The following is a 15,355-nucleotide window of genomic DNA, read 5'->3' as shown; positions in this document are numbered from 1 at the left end:
GTAGCGTGTAGTTGTTCATCCTTTTTTTTTCTTTATGACCATGTAATTTCAAGAAATGTATATCTGATATTATTTAATGATTTAAAACGAGATTTATGGAGTCTAATCTCAGGGCTATTACATTTTAACAATATGTATTATGAAATTCAATGATAAGTTATGCTTACATGCCACGTTCTTTTCTTGACAAGTTCAATAATTACCGAATTAACTACACATTTTCAGAGAAGATTTGTTACTATTTTCTTTCTTGCCGTGTAGACAAACTCCTTTTCATGATCACTTGACATCGGCAATCTCGTGTACACATAGTGAGTCATAATTGCAAATATGTTAATGCACTAATTATTAACGCCGTTGGTCAACGAAGCTGTCGAAGTAACGTATGAAACTGAAGCCTCAGGTATCGAAACTAAATTCAAGTCTTGCTGATTTTAATAATTTTACTCTGCTCAATGTTTAATATTGAGGTAAATGTCAACAAAGCTAGTATTCCTGTCTATGTCAAAACATTTTCGATCATTAAAAAAATCCCATGAAATGCATTGTTTTGAATTTGAGTTATAATCACATGAACTGCCGTGAATGGCCACCTGTTTGGCGTAGAACAGGACTGGTTAAAAATAGGAATTACCTCGTCCTACGTCATCAACCGAAACTCTTTTCATGCACTAATATCGGTTATACATAAACACCACGACGCTTCGGTCAACAGGCTTATCTGTCGTGATCGATGCCGTGCTCTCGTGATATTTTAACGAAATGGTCATGCGAAAAAATATAGATATAGATATAGCAAAATGAATCGCCTGTTCAACAAAATTTTGGGTAGCTGAAGCTTTAGCTATTACCAAAAAAATGCATGGGACTGCCGTCGATCGATTTCAATACCGTCGTGGCTCCAGTCGTATCAATGTGGACTTCGTACCTGGGTAAAAAACCCGAAAACTACATCTTATTATCATCGTAAGTTAAACTGAATAAATAAGAACAGTATGATCTTCGGGAAAGCAACGTGGGACTTTGAAAACAAAAAGTTATTCGATGAACAACGACAAATCTATTTCAACAAATATAAACACCGTAAATTCTGGATAGGAATCGGACCTGCAGCGGCTGCATAAGATTGTGACGTAGCCTGAACTCTGCACTACTGCAGTGCAGTGCTGTGGACGGATTACCGAAAGTCGGCTTTGACAATAGAACAGAATTGCCGTCAAGAGGCAAAATGTAGAGGTGTCTACTGGTGAGATATATGTCACTGCAAACATCAAAGTCACTGAGTAAAACTTAAACATTGACGACAGGGATTGGGATGATTAATTGACACGAGCGGAGACCGGTAAAAAGCTGGCTGTGGTTGGATATGTGATCTGGATCACAGAGGTTGCCATCGAACGGAACTTTTCGGCCGATGGCTGACTTCTTTTGAGGCAAGACAATTATTGACATTTTCACGTGAAAGAATCTGTATGTCTGATTGGTAAAGATTGGTATTCGGTGTATCAATATTTCAACTAGATCGGATTTTAGCTGAGCTAAATAAAGTCGCCCATCGTGCGCCGGATTGGCACCTACACTTGTCATTGCGCTCGCCCTACCTGGTGATGAAATACAAACCCTTACTTTCAACTGGATAAATAGAGTCGATATTCGAATTTCATCATCTGCAGTAAAGTGACGTAAAAGCAAAAATACACGTTATTCGACGAAAGATGATATATTTTCTCCATTATATAAAAGTAGTATTTTCCTAGACAATGGCAAACTTCCAATTTTGTTCAATCCTTTTAATTTATGAATACATCACAGGGGTCACCGTGCACATGTGGGTGAAAGAAAGAAATATCAAATGTTTACCAATAGTGTAAATATAAAAATAAACCCAACCACGTAGTTTTCTCTTTGCAGAAAATAGCATTTCCGACTTTCACAAAACGAAGCCTGCCAAGACAAGCTTAATTTACTTCATAAGAACGAGCCCCAAAGAGTGGCAAACGTCTTGTGAAAGTTCGACGGTATAAATATCTGTCCCGAGGCGCATTCTGCTTTAACAATAAGTTCGGGTCAATGTACACTTTGCTATCGGTAACGCTGTTCAATGAACGCTGTGAAAAATCGACGAAACGTATCTGAGTTTCCGACAAATTTGGTTTTATAAGTTCAAAGCATCGACCGATGTGTTGCGCTGTTTGATATTGCAAATTAATGGACAGCAAGAAGTAAAGGTCAACAAAATTAGGCTTGTGACGAAGACAGTACTGAGTGGCAATAGCGATAGCTGTGTCAGGTCAAGGTCAGCAAAATACTTCCCTGCTATCGGACACACGCTCAGCGTGGCCGATTTCGAATTCAATGCTTGAGTCGATCTTCGTTTTCGAGCACAAAGATATCATCTAGGCTTACCACGTGCTGTTGAAAAACGCACTTGTAATCTTACGTCTCTGTGCGAGGGAGTCAATCTATGAAAAACGGTTCCAATTCAGAAATGTTTCTAAAAAGAAGGGACGGAAAAGAAACAATTACTTACCAGAAACGTTGATAAAATTTTAAGAAGGAGAAAATTTCACACCGTATATATTGTCACAGCATATGCTTTTGTAATAGACGCATTTCTCATCGAAATAAACTTTTAAAACATCACTCTGGAATGAAATGTATGCAATTTAGTATACATTTCAGGTACACGTCAATGTTGTATCGTTATGTAATAAAGTGTAAAGCGTAAAATTATAGGAAGAATGCGGATCAATGCCTCTACCACTGAGAAAAGTCAAAAGACATTCTCTCTCTTATTTTGTATCATGTCATTAAAAGTCACTCTTTCCTTCATTTCCACAGATTGCTTCCTTGTTGGTACTATGCAGTTTCCAAGTATATTATCAATTATTTTAGTTGCAGTTGCCTACATCTCTAGACCAGGTATGTACTATTTATATGTTCTCATTTCTAATAAGTTATTTCGTCATTCAAACGATATAGGGAAGTGATTTTAGAGACTAGGTAGCTAGAAACGTACACGGTCATAATCATTTACATAATCTCATGGCATTTTTCTCTGTTTGACGTCATCGCATACAAGAGTGATCGAAGAGTCGTAAAACTTTATGCCAAGGCGGGAAGCTGTTTGGCCCAACGAAAAACACGAGTATACCGTGAAGTCAGACATGGGACTATATCTTTATCACATGAACAATCTTCGTATTTATCTTTTGATGTGGATGGATCAATTTTTGTCAGACATTGCAAAATTATCGTCGCGGTCAGTCTGTGTTTTATTTCATTGGGTTACTTTCATTAAATGAGTAAAACGGCCCGCCGACAAGGATATATGCAAATGATCACTGGGTACTTTAATTAATAATTCGATCAAGTTGGAATTTTGACACACCGCAAGTCATCCCAACCAATCAGACATATTCGGTCACGCGAGCTTGACAATTATTACCTCGCGCTGTTCCGACGCCAAAGCAAGTCGGACATGGCGGACAGAGTTTTCACCGCGATAGCGACAGTATGTTTTTTCTAGGAGATACCTCTGCTTCAAAAAGATACCATAAGCGTATGATCTTTGTAAACTCGAAAGGCTCCGAGCGATGACACCCGGTCCAGGTTACGTCATTGCATGCCTGATGGCACAACTTTGCCGTCACAGGTCTCCGCAGGTGTCAACTCATCAATTTCAATCCCGGTCATCAATGTGTACGTTTTACGGACATTGATGTTTGCAGTGACACATATCGTGCACGTACACACATAAAAACTTTTATCACTTGATGGAAACTCTCTTTTGTTGTCGACTGCCTATAACATACTATCTACAGCGTTGCAGAGTTCAGATTACAGGTTGCTTCGATAGCTCAACGCCGCGCTGCAGGTTCCGATTCTGATTGTTAATTTACATATCTTTATGTAATAAAGGAAATTTATCAACGTTCAACGAATGGCTTAACGTTTTATATCACTTTCCTGAACATCATACTGTACTTATATATTCAGTTGAGCTTACATTGAGGTGCAGTTTTTTGGTTTAAACATATCTCCAAGTATGGAGTACTCATTAAGCCATACAAGTTGAGCTAAGCCGCGACGTTACTGAGTGATTAAATCGACAGGCAGAAGCCCTATTCTGCTAAAGCTTCATTGACCCAAAACATCGCTGGGCATGCCTTCCATGTTTCCATGTCTGAATCTATCATTAAAAATGTCAGGAGAGCACAGCATCGATCGCGACAGATCGGTCTCGGTGCACGCAATGGTCGGTCGTGACGGTACTATACAGGAAAAAAAAAACTCCGGTCGATTACGTTCAACAGAGGCTATATGGATTGTTGGGGAAACGTTTCATATACATAAAACAAAGTACAAAGTATAACAAAATTTAAATAATTTCAAAGGCTTATAAAAATGCGCCTCGTTTCTCATTCACAATATTTTGAAAGCCCAGAACCTCTATGCTCTCCTTGGCTAATAATAGAAAATATGTCCACAAAATGACATGCCTGTTTCCGTTGAATCTGCATTCGATTGTTACTTGGTGCACACCTATTGATTTACCAAAATATAAACAGATTGATTATGCCTATATTTCTTTTATTTTAAAAAGTGCAAATAATGTTTGTTCCAGTGACGAGTTCGATTTCCTGGGCCGTTACACCAAAAGATGCATACGTCAGAGAAGGAGATACATTGACACTGAATTGTTCAGTGAATTACTCTGAGCACAGGTTGATATTTCTACTTCCTGGATGGACAAAACGTCCACTGAATGGTAAATCCATTGACGATATATGGATAGCCATCAATGGTACTTCAGTCAATGATTGCTGTGACGTAACTGGTGATAAATCAAAGGGAGAAAGTAATCTGGTCATCAAGAGAGTGACTAAAGAGAGTAGTGGACAATGGATTTGTGTACATCATGCACTGAGGGATGCTACTGCAGCCATTACAGTGATCCGTAAGTTCAAAATCTACATCTGATTTAAATTACTGGCAATATGGTAAATTATACACGGCATATGAGATACTTCAAGTATGTCTATCAGCAAACATGCCGTGAAATAGTGTCAATGCTAACCTCCAATTGCTGCTGGTGTGGGCAATCTCAGTCGATGGAATTCATTCACGAATTAATTCATCAACAATGCCAATTCTTTTTCTAACTCTTTTATGTCCAATCATCTTCCGCAAATTAACATAACACAATATATTGGGCTAGATTAAATGAAGGAAATGTATAAATTCATTAAAGTATTAATGGCTCATGTCTATCCAACTATTGCAAAATCCCAATACTGGGGTTTGTGCCGTGGCATAATTTATTTATAGTAGCGTAAAACATGACAGTAAGGTAGCTTGACTTGAATTTGACGACATACACGGGTAAACCTCCACTTGAACGCGGTAGTGGGTGAGAATTGTCAACGTCATTGACTGACATGGCGACACTAGCTGCTTGGCCATTTTACAAATCGCTGCACTAATTTCGTCAAAAGTCTTATTTTCAGTGAGTAATGATCAATGAATTTTCAAAGGGTATCTTCTATATTATAAATCTTTTTATCTTAGAGACTTAGTCCAGTTTGTCCACTAGTCTGGCAAATGCCTCATGTGGGGATAATTCCATACTTTCTAGACACGGTGACTACTCTAGGCTCTAGGATGCTGAGTTGCAAAATTGCAAAATAGAATTTTACAGTAGTAAAATAGAAAGAAGTAATGGATTTGGCACAATAACACCACCACCGTCATTCAGAACGGTTTTCACTTTTGGAGGCTTTTCTTTTTCTGTAACGTTTCGGCACTGGAAACAATTACAGTCAGTGGACTATTTCTAAGTCATGTCTTTCTGACTGCGTTACGGTTTTCTTGTCAGCAAATATCCCTGGTCTACATGTCATAAACAAGGAGCCATACAAAATGTCGCCAAAGCAAAGAGAAAAAACAACGCCCTACAACAGCGCCCTAAAATTCATACCGCACTTGGTTTTTCGACGTCATTAATGACGAGTCACATACATCTATTAACAGATCCAGCCGACCCTGTCTGTGCGACAGTGAAAGGTATAGGCCAATATAATGAAGTGATCGAGAACACTGAGGTAACATTACGGTGCAGCCTGAAGACTGAAAATATCACACCACCAGGCAGACTAGTGTGGTATAGAAACGGAGCTGAAATCGACAGTGGCAACAGTCCCCTCGAAATCAGGACAACAATAACAAGAGATGATCATGGTGTTCCTTTCAGCTGCAGATTAGAACACAGTAGAAGTTCCTCGTCTATTTCATGTTTAAAGAGTATTACAATAGATGTTCAGTGTAAGTTTATTCATAAAAATTATTGTATTTAAAAAGCTTGACATTATACGGAAACGAGGGTGGAGCTTGCGATGAAGTGTAATGTAAAAGCAAAGGCTAAAATTTACACAGTTCCTTGAAGAACCAGCTAATGCGAAGAGCTACAACGTTTTCGCTATTTCTCTGACTGCGCGCCTTATTCTACGAGTGCCGTTTGCTCATATAATCTGTTTACATTGACTGTATCATCATTTTTAAAAGTATCATCATAATATGTGGTCTTCCAAAGACAGAAACGAGATACGTTTATTTTTGTTTGTATCTTCCATCCAATTGTTCAATCCATATAAATATCACTAAAGTGAATCAAATGTCTAATGTCTTTGTAAGACAGGGAAGCCCATGTATGTAAACATAAACCCACATAACTATCGCAATCGGAAATCAGCATGAAGCGACTTTTACGCAACTCTTTGACGACTCAGTTTGTCACATCTACCATGTCGAATTATGATTCATTTCTTTGTATAAAACCGAAAACGAAAATAATTAACGATTTAGTTCGGTCACTCGCTTCTTTGTCATTCATTATGAGATCATTAGAAAGAGTCTTGCGCACGCGATTCTTATAATATCCGTAAAAACAGTTGATGTTTACTTGTCAAAAAGAATTACGTAATTTGATGATGATGATTATGATGATGGTGATGATGATGATGATGATGATGATGATGATGATGATTGCTGTTATCATTGTTGTTGATATTGTCGTCGCTGTTAACGGTGATGATGTTGTTGCCTATGTTGTTGTTATTTGTGTTTTGTCATTCAAACAGATCCTCCTCTAGCGATAACTCCGTCAAATGTATGTGTAAAGGAGGGAACAACACTTCGGATCAATTGTGAATACGTACCGGGTAACCCAGCTCTGGCTGCTATTCAATGGAAAATTCCAGGCAGAGAATCGTTTACAAGGCAAAACCCTCTGATAATCGACAAAGTTCATTCAGTGAAACATAGCGGAGTCTATGCATGTAAAGTGTACAACACATATTTCAATGGAGAGCAAGGGGAGAGTTTAAGTCACACTGAAGTACGTGTTGAGTGTAAGTACATTTATTTAAACTATCGTTCGATCATAGATAAAAGGGGCTTGTTCTGTTTTATCTGATATTTGCGATAAACAGTGAGATGTAAGAAATGACTAAGTGTCGTATTTTAGTCCTCGTCAGTCGAAGTGCGGGACGTGTACTTTTAGTGCAGTTCGCCGATGCGTCCCTGTTCCGATGTCTGTCCATCTTTGTGGCGCCATTTCTTGAACCGTTAGTGAATGTCTCAACTTCAGATGACTTACTGTTTCTTTATTACATTTTGTATGTTTATCACTTCAGATGACCCCAAGGTAGAAACGCTTCCTGTTCAACGAGTAAGACAAGGAGATGACACGTCGTTGCAATGCGATGCAAAGGCCGTTACTGATGTTGACATGTTTCACTGGATTACGCCAAGGGGTTCTGTGGTGAATAGACGCACGCTTACACTACAGAATGTACAAATATTAGATAATGGGATTTACAATTGCACGGCGAGAAACACTTTTGTGATGGAATCGGTGGTTACGGACACGGATGGAATTATACATACCTTGATGTACTATGTAAGTAGGAGAGAGAGAGAGAGAGAGAGAGAGAGAGAGAGAGAGAGAGAGAGAGAGAGAGAGAGAGAGAGAGAGAGAGAGAGAGAGAGAGAGAGAGAGAGAGAGAGAGAGAGAGAGAGAGGGGGGGGGGCAGGCAGGCAGGCAGGCGAAAAGAGACAGGTCGGACGGACAGACAGACTGACAGACAGACAGATATGAAGGCAGCAGGTTACTGATAGAAAGACAGGCAGACAACCAGTGGGTTGAAAGACGGTAAGTGGACATAACACAGATTGACTGACAGAGAGTCATATATATGACAAATTTAAAACTGTATTTACTATGATCGATTTAAAATAAACACTTCTTGTGATGACCAATTTTTTGGTGTACGTTTTATTAAAATTAAATTATTCGTGAGTAAATGTTTTATTGTTTCAACTGTTAATAGTTCACCTCATACACGCCCACAATATCAATAGTTATTATTATTTATTTCATTGAATTACTCAAAATCTAACATGTGGCCCGGTAGTGTGTGTTTCCAATGTATATCGATTGTTTTTTTTTCTCATAATATTTTTAAGATCATTATTGTTCGACAAATTTACATGTTATAGTGTAATTAACCCAACATTGCTGTAAAATTACTTGATTCAAGTCTTATATTAATGAAAACGTCATAAAACTTTATTTGGTCATAGATTATTACCTATTTTTGGTTCATTATTTTCTATATCCCGTTTTTGACAGACCGGTCCAAAGAGGTATTCCTAACAGGAAACACATCCATGAAGATAGATAAGCCTTTAAGTCTTACGTGCACAACGAGCCGTAGTAATCCAGCTTCAACCATCACGTGGTATAAGAACGGTTCACCTTTACATAGACATCCTGGCGTCATTAACATTATTACGATTACCGAGGAAAGCAGCGGTAACAGTGGATTTATTACGAAGGAACAAATACATATGAAACTCAGACCTGACGATAATGCAGGAAAGATACAATGTTCAGCAATGAATCCTCACTTGAATCATGCAAACGATGTATTCTCAAAGGAAATTACTCTCTCAGTTTTCTGTAAGGGTGCGAGTAATTGATAACATAGAATGAAACTATTTTTGCGATATTGATACAAACTGTCATTATCTATTTGAATGAGTGATTTTAAAAAACTACGTCAACAAAATTACTGATTACGATTTATTTATTTATTATGTTAAATGAAACTGTTTTAAATTTTATCGACAAACATCGTTTCTTGATCACTGTACTGCTTCGGAAGCAACTGCGATAATTATTTAAAAGAGGATTATAAGCTACTCGGTAAAAGAAAAGTGATTTCTGAAGAGAGTTATAACGACTATCTTTCTCAAAACAAATTATATATTTTTATTTATTTTTACTACCTATCATTTACAGTTCCGCCAAACCAACCCGAAAACTGCGTCACACAGCTAACAACAACGACTCCTACAAAGGAATTGGTAGTGAATACCCTGTTGACACTTCAGTGTACATCCTGTAGCAGTAATCCGCCCGCCGATATATCGTGGTACATGGATGGTATTGAAATGAAGTCATCGAATCAAGCAGAACACAGGCAAGGTCACTTCAACGGGATAATTTCAGAAAAACATTCTCAGATTAGTTTAACCTATAAACACAACGGCGTTTCGATACACTGCTCAGCAACGAACCGAAATTTTCCAGGGCAAACATACGAGTCAAAAAAGAAACAATTTGATGTGCGATGTGAGTATAACAATGAAAAATCTCGTTGGCATGCATATTTACAACTTTTCTTTTCTCAGCAATAAATATTACGTTATTGTTTATGCTTTTTCGGTTTTAAAGATGCACCGTTTCCCGCTGATGGATGGTATAACAGGAGACAAGCAGTTGGCATCGGCGATAATGCTAGTTTACAATGTCAGATAAATGGTAATCCAACCCCATCAATACAATGGTATGACCAATATGGAAAGCTGCCACTCCCTGGTGATGATACACGATATGTCAAAGAAAACCTACAGATATCAATGCAAGAAAGCAGGCTATATATTGAATATGTTAGTAATAGTGATTATGGGAAATATTATTGCAGAGGTATAAATAGCCACGGAGATGTCGAGATTGTCATAGTTCTCTCAGGAAAATGTAAGTTTTTTAAATAAATACTGTTTCACATATACTTTGTAAGTCAGGTATACCGTTTATTAACGTTATGTATCATGGTTTTATTTAGGTGTCTTCATTAAGTCAAATATCGCTGTCAATAATTGTATCAGAATATTGCATATTGCATAGTCCTATACTTTTATAATATTTTCTGTTTTGTTGTTACACTGCAGATGCTCCAGATGTAGTCTCAAATATCGAGATCAGTGTAATTGCGGATATCGCTACCGTGCATTGGACGCCGGGTTATAACGGTGGAAGTGATCAGAAATTCTACGTGGAGTATGTGAAATTGCCTGAAGGGGTAAAGAAAACTACCAGACTTATAAACGATAATGAAGTTGGAGAAATCTCTGTCAACATAAGTGGTTTGGTTGAAGGGTCGCCTTACAACATAACAGTTGTGAGCCTAAACGGTTATGGAGAGAACAGAACTCGAACGCTAACGGTAAGAGCAGAAGGTAAGCATATTAGTTAAATTATGATGACTTTCGAAAAGCTGTGGAACTATCTTTCTATTGAAGTATGTCAACGTTATGTCCCCATTCTACTTTTCAGACGTCCTACCATACCTGCGACATTAAACAAGTAACATCACTGTGGTATTTGCCAAATGCTTTCTAGCAGAATACTTGGCATTGTTTTGATGAATACTGATAGATCCATTAAGATTCTTGTGTTAGACTCCCAGTACCTGTTGGTAGGAATACTCTCATGAACCTTACTGTACAATGTAAGAATCAATCAAAATTGATTCTGTAGCTTTCTGGATACGAAACATTTCACACCATGGGCCCGTGAGCCATTTATCGCGAAATATTTGAAATTATTCAGACAATACTTCGTAAGAAATGTCCGATGAGTGACACAGTAAGACCTATTTGAGACATATTCGCCAAAATAGTATTTTAAGTTTAATTTATTTTCTTCTAATCTAATATTTCAATTTTACAATTTATGCGTTTGTCACTTCATTATCAAATTTTTACGTGGTTGTTTTTCCTTTTAATTCTAGGAACAAGTAACCCTGATGCTGCACAGCACTTTGAATGGCGTGTTTATATCATAATTATTGGAATCTTTATCGTTTTTGCTGTATTGGTCGTACTGGCAGTGCACGTCATCAGAAATAAAAGGAGAAAGAGGAAGGGTAATTAAATAGTATTTGTGGTTTTTCATAACTTTCTAAGGGTATTTCGAAACAATTACTAGTAGCTACCAGTCAGTGGCTTAGATTTAACTCTAGGCAATTTTTCTTCGGAAACCAAATGTCAATATAATATTTTGTTCTATCCAAATGACTCTTTGCCATCTAATCCAACGCACTGTCATTATGGATGACTGGTTCAACTGGTTCAGCCTCTTTTGTTCTGCTAAAACTGAGAGCCCTCTATTAATGCAATCGAAATTTAACAAATCACTGTCACTTGTTATCTCTGTGTTATCAGTTGGTCATTATCCTTCAAGAATCTTTAAATTTTCGACACGATTGGAACAAAATTTGGTAATATTGATGACGGTAAAATAGGGAAAGCATTATGAAGTCGATATTTTTACAGCGTAAATTAGACAAAATGAAAGAATAGTGTTAATTGGAAATATTGTCCCTATCAAAAAAAAAATCAAAAACATATCGATCATCGCATATAATTCCTTTTCAATAAGAAAGTCCAGTGTATTTTACTTTTTCGTCTATTTGCGGCTTATAAACCCCAAATATAGTCAGGGCACATTTGAAAAGACCCAGACTGAACTGTAAATAGGTAGGAAAACTTCATTTGAATTGAGGCAAAGTAAAAACTCGAGATTAGTACTAGTATTTCTGTGACGAGGACAGTATAGAAAATTCCACATTCTCAATTAAATGATAGCTTATCTCTCGATTTGCTCTTCATCGGTGATTGTACTTTCGCTACAACACAGTGTTTCCAGTTTCACTGAAAATAACAAAAACTTGTAAAGACACATTCATTTCCAATGCTCTATCGGTTCTGAAATTAAGGAAGAAATAGATCGAACATAAAAAAATTGATATTTGTAATGGAAAACTTGCTTGTTATAATTATAGCCTCTCAACAACCGTTATGAATCACTCCTTACGCTTGTTCAGCACATTTGACTCAATAGGTGTGATATGTGCTAAAGCAACTAATTAAACCAATTTTAGCACAATTTTAGACAATTAAGAAATTTGTTTAATATTACACAAAATTTGTTTACCATCTTTAGAACTGTATGCTTATTAAAGATTCTGTCTATCTTGCAGGACATATGACATCGAGCCATAGTTATGAAAGCATAAACGATGGTAAGTTTATGTTAAATATTCTCTGTCTGTCTGTCTGTCTGTCTGTCTGTCACTCTGTCTGCCTGTCTGCCTGTCTGTCTGTCTGTCTGTCTGTCTGTCTGTCTGTCTGTCTGTCTTTCTGTCTGTCTGTCTGTCTGTCTGTCTGTCTGTCTCTTTCTCTCTCTCTCTCTCTCTCTCTCTCTCTCTCTCTCTCTCTCTCTCTCTCTCTCTCTCTCTCTCTCTCTCTCTCTCTCTCTCTCTCTCTCTCTCTCTCTCTCTCTCTCTCTCTCTCTCTCTCTCTCTCTCTCTCTCTCTCTCTCTCTCTCTCTCGTTCGTTAGTTATATCTATAATTCATTGACATATTCATTGTCCCGTATAGGAAAGCGCAACAGTTTGTGAATACCGTGCTTTACATCGACTGCTTCATGAGTAGATGTGGTTCATGATGTTTACCTACAATCATTGTTTATGTGTATAATATGTGTTTGTTATTGTTTTATTATGAAGACATGCAGCTGACAGACGATGATGTTAGCTTATTTCATTCTGATTTAAACTACTTACTTGGGTCATTATAAAACCTAGCAACACAGTTAGGGATAGTTACGCATTTCTTTTTATTTTATTATTCCTGATGTTTGTTTTACACTTATACTCATATCATTGTTTCTTATGAACAAATCAACAGAAGGCCGGTGTCATAGAGCATCAGAAAGTCATAATGACAGAACGCAGGAACCCGGCAACTTTGAGAGTATTCCTCTGAGAAATATTATTACAAGAGAGGAAGAGAGCGATAGCACATCTGACGATGATCAAGTGAGATGTTTCGTAGCCTATTATTGTTGGCTCAATGTGATATAGGGAGTGTTACCGTACATGTGATAATTGCAGGTTGGGTAGGATGGGCCGTGCGGCCTATGCCTCTGTCTTGCGTCTTGTGCGATGCCAAACAGGCCCATGCCGCACGACCCAGCCAACCAAGGTTTTAATTATTGCAACTACCATTTCCTATTTTAATGGCAAATTTGGTTTTACGCCAACACCTTTCAAAATATCTCGTATGTGCTGCAAAACCATGTAAATTAAAAATTCCAATCCCATTCAAATCAACACAATGCGTTAGAAAGCAAAGAAGGCAATCAAGGTCGGAATATATTTCAGTTTTGCTTATGAAAGAGTAATGTATTTTTGTGTGTGTTTATAATTATAACTACAATAATACAAAGTCATTAGATTTAAGCCTGCGTACACAAATACCTCTTGGGGGATTCCAAAAAAGTTTTCAGATTTTTTCAAATACACCCTAACAAACCAGCATTGTGTTACATGTGTTCAATTCCCCCGTTATACTTGCCATAATTTTGAAGGCCCCCCCCCCCCCGGAAAGGAAAGCAAAATGTGACCGATATAGTGCTTCTTCAAAACATATCAAATCATAACACACAGGAGACCAATGGGCAAACTATTAACATTTCCCCATAAAAAGCTATATCTCTTTATTTATATGTGTGTGATAATTCATGAAATGTACTTTGCTTGAAGTAAAAGGTAAAAGGTGCATGCGTGTACAAAAAAAAATTGTCTTTGGAATTACACCGAAATGTTGATCCACTATACATTGTTGTCTATGAGGAAAGTATGAATATTCTTTTTCAAATACAAAACTATCTAAATCTGTGTATTTATGTAAACATATGTATATAAATACCGCATAGGTTATTAGCTCCAAAAGTTGTATTCAAAGCTTGTTTGACCTGAAGCTGTTACTTGTCATTGACGACACTCTGCACTATTCTAAATAGCTTGTATGCACTATTCTAAGTATTTTGTATTCTGTCAAAATCCTTAAAAAGTAAACATGTACATTCGGCAACATGAACGTTTGACACTAACCTGTAACCAATGTATTATCAATGGGAGAATGATATCAAATAAGTTTTCTCACAAAGTTTTATTTTGAGGTTAAGTTGAAACTTTCAGTCATTATAGAGGACGGTTTTGCAAAACAGAGGGATTTGGTAAGTAGAAACCATGACACCCTGAATCTTTTGCCTCGATGTGGCTGCTTGGAACATATCCATAAATTGTTTGATATAACCTAAAATTTGTGCCCAAAGGGCGCGCTGAAAATGGAAATGTCAGTAAATGAAAGTGCCAAAAGGTATTTGAAAAGGAATTAAATATTCAATAAAGTCCCCTCCCTCCTTTGCAACGCCAATTTTCTTAGACCCCCCGACGTGTTGTTAATTTTTTTCAAGTCCCTTCGAAATCTGCCCCTCCAGAAGTGTTTGTGAATGCAGCCTAATATCTTTAAAGTATCTACTGTAATCTACTGCACAACCACTATATATTTCACTATATAACGAGAAACATACATATAAATTTTGTAAATAGGCAAGTGTCCTCTCCGCATTACATTTCAAACATCTGTTCCTTGCACTGACCTCGGCGAAAGAAATTAGTCTGGCAATCTATTTCCATTTCATTTCAGACATCCCATGCCTATACAGATCTCGATGTCAGAAGGAAGTCGCAAACTTACATGAAACCTGGAAAATTTGTTTTTGAATTTCCCCGCGACCGACTGCATATCACAGAAACCATACGGACTAGTAGATTTTATAGAACTGTGAAGGCCATAGCTTGGTTTATAGATGGTAAAGATGGACCAAGTGATGTTGCAATCAAAACTAAGATTGGTAGGAAATGTTCAAGTGTTTAGTTCAATTTGCCATATGACATTTGGTGTTCGATAATTTTTAATAAATGTGCTTCCACCAATGGTGATGCTATTCAAGCGTCCGAAAACGTATTTACTGTTATTTATTAATGAAAATAGCAAACATTTGAATATTTACCAGATATTTTAAAGAGAAAAGGGGCGAACAAGATGTACGCTTATCTCGGTCTAAGTACGTTAAAATCGACGAAATACAGTGTA

At 37.3% G+C, this 15,355-nt stretch overlaps 1 long non-coding RNA gene across 1 annotated transcript; it reads left to right on the top strand.

The window, feature by feature from the left end:
• Positions 1-12,388: 12,388 nt before the first annotated feature.
• Positions 12,389-15,107, top strand: LOC139127078 (uncharacterized). The gene is made up of 3 exons (XR_011550921.1): positions 12,389-12,431; positions 13,100-13,230; positions 14,906-15,107. It is a non-coding gene; the product is annotated as an uncharacterized lncRNA (long non-coding RNA).
• The last annotated feature ends 248 nt before the right edge of the window (positions 15,108-15,355 follow it).

This window comes from Ptychodera flava, chromosome 3 (assembly GCF_041260155.1).
Source record: "Ptychodera flava strain L36383 chromosome 3, AS_Pfla_20210202, whole genome shotgun sequence".
Taxonomy (NCBI): Eukaryota; Metazoa; Hemichordata; class Enteropneusta; family Ptychoderidae; genus Ptychodera; species Ptychodera flava.
The sequence above is the reverse complement of the archived record's forward strand: the minus strand, read 5'-3'. Positions and strand labels throughout refer to the sequence as shown.